Consider the following 6,804-nt stretch of genomic DNA (forward strand, 5'->3'; position numbering starts at 1 on the left):
CTCAAAAAGTGAAATCAAATTCCAAAAAACGAGTTGAAGAATTAAGCAAATGTGAAGAAGATGTAAGAGTCCTCAATTAATATGTTGTGAAACTTTGTTAACTTTGTTTCATAATTTTCTGTAAACAACTTCTTCATATATTGTATATTAATGTTGGGTGGGGTTTGGTTTAGGTTACTTTTAATTAATTTGATAATTTGATTTGCCTCTCCAAATCTTGCTTTACTCAGCAGACAACATGTACTATCATGCACATTCACAGCTACTTATATATTCTAAATATATGACATAAGGGAAAACTAAACTAAACCCTCCATTCTTATTTTTTGGCTCAATTATTTCCTACACATGCCCCACACCACATTGTTTAGTGGCCTTTGCACCCTAGACAAGCAAAAGTGGGAAAAGATTAAACCTTTTTTTTAAGTGGGTTTTGATAATTTATTATGTGTTATGTCTTCCTTAATATCATATGGGTTTGCATTTATTTGTTTGAGGGAACAGTCTCACTTTGGATGTCTCTTACAAATACGAAAAATGTAACTTAGATTTAAATAAAACAATATATATATATATATATATCGTACCAATGTCGAGATGTAAAAGAGTTGTAATTGTGTGGTATTTTCTTGTTTCTAATATTTGAATAAGTTTAGTTAATCATTTATTTGATTAGATCTAATACTAATCTTAACTTATGTAGAAGAAGAAATGATATTTTCTTCCCTCGATCAAATTTTGACAGCAAACAACGTCTACATGGTCATTCAAAACATTACTGAATTAGGACGGAAAGATATGTTTGATTGATTAGATGAATGAAATGAGGATGTGGAGTAAGATTTGTTAATTTTAGGTAGGGATGGTGGGTACACAAGAGGAAATTGTGATGAGTGGTTTTACTATCCTTGTGCAAATAAGTATAAAGATGGTATGGTAGTTGTGGTTTTTCTTTTTTCTTTTTCTTTTTCTTTTGGGCTTTAGGTACACTATCATTCACCAAGAGAATAGGGGATGGGGGAGGGGGGAAAGCTAGGTAGAGAGAAATTAATTATTAAATAAATAAGGGTTGGGGGGGAAAAAGGGTTTCTAGAAGAGTTTGGAGTTTGGTATGATGATGCAACAAATAGTAAAAAAGATATAATCATAAATTTTGGTTGTGGTTGTGGTTGTCTCTCGCCTTTGGTTCAACTTCCACTCTTTCTTTTTCTCTCTTTTTTTTCTTTCTATCCTTTTTCCTTAAAACAAACCAACAAACATATTGTTTAGATCGACTCTCCCACTTGATCTAAAATAAAATAATAGAGATTATATACAATTGTTCGTTGAGTTAAGTTCACTTTAGGATTGGTGATGTGTAAGGTTGTTTAATTAAACAAAACGATTTTTTTCTTCAAGTAGTTAACCAAAAACTTTAGATAAAATTATAATTTGATTTAAGAATATGTGTTTGAAGAGAAATAAATTACACCCTACTTTACTTAGTAGTGAAAGAAAGAGATGGGCACTTTATTATAAAAGCTTTATATATAGTTTCACCTACCATTTTTCTATTTTTCTATTTTTTATTATTTTTCACTTTTTTTTTCCTATTGTTCTTCTTTGCACTTCTTTAGCAAAACCCATCAAAACATATCAACTTTACATTCATATATGAAAGAGCTATCATCTTTATTCCTACGTCACAACTTGTGGGTCTTTGCCTTCTTCCAACATCATATGTTTTCTCCCAACACCAACAAAAAAATTACAAATATACCATATGATATGATAATAATAATACTTCTCACATAGTTACGTTCATATTTGGAATGATAGATGAAGTTGTGAAATCTTGTTTACTCGTTTAACTTACTCACAATGTGTGAAGTTAATAAAATATATAATTAATGTTTTGTAATTGTAGAAGTCATAAACTCCTTGGAATGAAAAAGAAGATGTAGTTCATACAATTCCACTTTCTCGAACTTCAACTATATATTAGGTCAAACACACCTCTTTATCATGAGAATAAGTTCATTAACTAATTGTCTTATTTTCTTGTAAGGTCGTAAATAGAAAACTTTTGAATATATATAGAACAATTAGGATGAACTTCATTAATCATTCTACTATGAACTTGACATAATACTTTAACGAAGCTCCAATTACCCTCTCGATAACATCAATAATTAAAAAGTAAAAAACATAACTTGTATCATTTTTTACCTCTATAATATCACGTAGAATTTAGAAACATTTTCAAAAGTAGTAAAATAAATTAAACTATTTACAAAATATAGCAAAACGATAGACACAAATAAACACTTATTACTATCTATTAATGTCACTGATAAAAGCATATATCAGTTTCTATGATAGACGTTGGTAGAATTTGAAATTTTGTTATATTTTGTCAAAATTGTGCTTTTGAACAACAATTTTTCAAAATTATATTTATAACTTGTATGAGTTAAAATTCTCAATTTTCAAAACTCAAACACGAACTAGACCAATCATTAAGATTACGTTTGAAAATGATGCATAGGTACTTCTTGAAATAATGTTAATTTAACATATAATACAGACCATTAATTGATGAGAAGTTGAATTAATAGAAAGAAAAATGAAAAATGAAAAAAGAAAAAAGAAAAATGAAAAATGAGAGGGGTATAAGGGGGAAAAGTGGATATTAATAGTATTTGTGAGGCAGCAATCAGAGAAAGCAAAGTGGTTCCATGAAAACTGGACTTTGTTGTTTATTGTTGTTTGTTTTTTTGTTAATTAATTAATTTAGTTAGGTCTAATATTTAACATATAATATAAATCATATTATATAGTCACAACCTCACATCATGTCATTGTCCCAACCCAACCACACCACACCTTATATTAACAGAATTCCTCAATATGCCTCACCACCACCACCACCCACATGCCCTTTTTCCTATATAACAAAACAAAAACAACCCCATGATATCCCTATATATAGTTCTCTTACTCTCTTCTTCTTCTTCTTCTTCTAAACTCTCTCTCTCTCTTTCCTTTTAAGCCAATTTAATTACATTATTTTTGTCAAATCTTCCATCTTAAACTTTAAGTTTGGTATCTTATACTTATTTAACAATTTAGATACTATATATATATATATATATATATATATATATACATATACACACACAATCATATCTCAAAACGTACTACACATTTGAGTTGGTGATTGGTGTATATAACCAAAACGACAAACGAGAATTAGACTAAACGACCAACTAATCTAAGTTGCCTACGAAAAGGAATATATCGACCACTTGAATGTCAAACCAAAGTAGAAACTAGATCTTTGAGAGTTTGTTGAATTTTAGACAATATATATTTATTTATCCTAGTAGGTCAATATCACTTGCTTTTTAAACAACAATATCACTATTTGTCATTGGGTATTGTTCCATAGATTAATAATGTTAAATCTTTGGTGAGATGTGTTAGAGAATTGGACTAATTTATATTAGTAAAAACTGGATTAAAAATCACCTTTGAGTGGGTAAAAGTAGTTCCTAATTAACTTTGTTATAAAACATATTTTTAAAAAGAATTAAAAGTCAAACAAAATTAAAAAAGAAAAATGAAGGAGGGAAGTGAAATTCAAAAATAATTAGGTGGATTGATTTAAAAAGAAAATAAAGAAAGAAAGAAAGAAAGGGCCAGCACATGAGCACGTGGAAGTCATGTGCAAGAGGTATTTGAAAAAAGAGGAATGAAAGATGATCCTCAAAGGGCTTACCTACCTCTTTGGCTGTCCTCCACATGTGGGGCACCTACCCTTCTCCAAACCAAAGAATATACATGGGATTGGCCATGGCCCCCACCTTCCTACATATTACCTTTTAATTCTACCCTAAACCCTTCTTCTGTATTTCTTCTTTTTCTTTGCTAAATCATTCATTCACACAACTAATTTTACATCTCACTCCCTTCTTTTCTTCTTTCTTTCTTTTCAATTTACTCCATCACACAATCCATCTTTTTCCTAATCTCCACATCCGAGATTGAGAAAAAGATTTTCACTTAAAGTTAATCAATAGTAATCTGACAATTTTTTTTGTTGATGCATTTGCTTCTCTTTCTATTGATGTCTTGTAGCTTCACTTATAGTTTTGTAATGTGTTATTGCTCTCTAAACATTGGATCTACTGTTGCTAAAATAAGTTAATCCATAAAAAATCACTTACACTATAGACTCCATACCTTCACTTGTAAAAATTCTTCTAAATTTAGCAATTGTCATCGTAGAAATTGAACTCCCAAACGATAAAAAGTACATCTTTAATATATACACAACGTTTCTACAAAATAAATTTGAAAGTTCAATTTTAACGTTTTTCCTTTCTCCTTTTTTTTTTTTTTTCTTTTGTTCCTTCCCCCAACCCAAAAACAAAGAACCTCCAAACATGTAGATTTTGAACCCTCCACTTTTTGTCATATACTTTTAAAATCATTGTGGTTAATTAATATTCATTTGTCATTATTTTAGTTACGCATAATTTGGAATAATAGCATATAGTTCCCATTATTATGTATAAATATTTGCTGTTAGTTAGGTAGGTAACATTGTCACTTTTTCTTTCCCAATTTTGGATTACAATTTTATAATCTATTCTTTAATTCATTTACTTCTACTTTTTCTACTTAAATGTCTTATATTAGAACATTTTTGTAATCTTTTTTTTACTTCAAAAATTCTTAAACAAATATTAAACTCTAATATACTAATTATTTCATTATTCTCCTTGTCACATTTGCAGCACCAATAATATATTTATACTCTCAAATATGTTCTTATACTAAAGTCTAGTTTTCACATTCACACATGTTCTTGTACCAAAATTAGTTTCCACATTGAATATGATTATATTTGTTATAACTTTGACAAATTAATGCGGTAGATCTCAACTTTTTTAGCCCAATTAAGTTAATTATAACAGTGCAACACTTTTATGACTTACTTTGAGTGTCTTTCTTTATATTTACCAAAATCTTAAATTGATCACCTACGTCAATCTTTGTATAATTTTCTAATTTGACTTACGTTCATGAGTAGGGAGGAATTATTATTATTATCAAAGAGTTTACATGTAGCATCCTGCTAAACAATAACATATTATGTGTATACAATACAACTTAAATTAGAACTTAAATTTGGAGGGTGTTGCGCTCAAGCCCCAATTAAGGTGTGTCACTCGTATACCTCAATTACCAACCTTTGTTTGGTCACTCGCACAATATGACAAATTCAATGCATTCCAACAAACTTCGCTTGGTCAAAGACGTATATATATGTCTTGACCAACCAAACCTTGCTCAGAGTCACAACAATATGTCAAACATTACCGTTTAAATTTGTTGGTTCACTTGAAAAAACCAAAACTTTTATGATTGAAATGGACTCCAAACAATTACATAGCATGTGACCAAAGCACCTACCATGGCGAGAAAAGGTGCAATGTTTGGAGATTGGCATCCTCAATTTGACCCACTTTATTTCATAAGATCCACATGCCATTGCCCTCCCCTCTCTACCAACCTAATCTAATCTCTTTGTTCCCAAAAGCATCACAGGACTCCCAAAAATAATATATATATATATATATATATATATAATACTTTCACTACAGATAATACACCTTGAGTGAAAATGGATCTTTCCAGGTAGTTGTCAACAATGTACCTTTCAATCTCTCTTATCCAATCTCCCCCCAACTCGACATTTGCCCACCTAACCCGCTTCCACGTTATAATTTAACTAGTTGTTATAAATATACCTTAGATATTTTATCTACACTTAAAACGACCGAGCACTCTCTAACAATAAATCGATTTCTACATTTGCTTGTGAACATAGCTAATATACTGTTGACAAACTGTGAAAATCTACCTGCTTAGGCTCGAAAAGTGTTTTATTTATTTGTCTATTCTATAAAATTATTGTTTTATTTATTTGTTGCATGAGATTGAAATGAGGAGATTGGTGGGAAACGTTAGACATTACTGACATGTCAGGTAAAAAGTCAACAATATGTCTGAAGTTCAAGCACAGTAGTGGTTGAGGAAAAAAAATATATGAACTTTATCAAGAACAGAGGGATGTGGTAAAGACCAAATTAATTTTTCAAACCGGGTAGCATGTGAGATTTACGGATACAATTCAACTACTTCAATGGAAGGGAAATTGAGAAGTGCTGAAATGGGTTGAAAAATTGACATTTTGTTTTTTCATTTTGCTAATAAGTCCATTGACATTGCTATTTTGCTATTTAGTACATGTATTTTTTATAATTTTATTGCATGTGGCTGATGGCCTTCCACATTCATACATTTGTAAAATGAACCACAATTGCAGAATAAAGTTTTATAATAATGTCTTCATCTGAAGATAGGAAGAAAATGAAACGTTGTCCTTTGAGAATTTGCCCTTCAAAAGAAATGTTTTTGGACATCAACTAATAAGGTTCGTCTACGACCAAACAACCAAAATACATCAACAAGCTAACAAACATTAGCTCTCCCAAGGATCCAGCCAAGTATAGCTGCAAACTATGGATTCCAAAAGACCATGAACATTATATTGAAATGTGATCTATGCTTTGAATAACCAAGGTTTAGAACTGGCATGATATATACAAATCCTCTAATTCCATTAGCACATACCTGTATTTTCAGCTTGTAGAGTAGATCATATAGTTACGCTCTTTCCTTACTGTCCATTTTGTTCTATCAAACTACATGCTTTGCTAGCCTAAAACTTAATCCAATTGAAACTAGAGAAGG

This window comes from Cucumis sativus, chromosome 2 (assembly GCF_000004075.3).
Source record: "Cucumis sativus cultivar 9930 chromosome 2, Cucumber_9930_V3, whole genome shotgun sequence".
Classification (NCBI taxonomy): domain Eukaryota; kingdom Viridiplantae; phylum Streptophyta; class Magnoliopsida; order Cucurbitales; family Cucurbitaceae; genus Cucumis; species Cucumis sativus.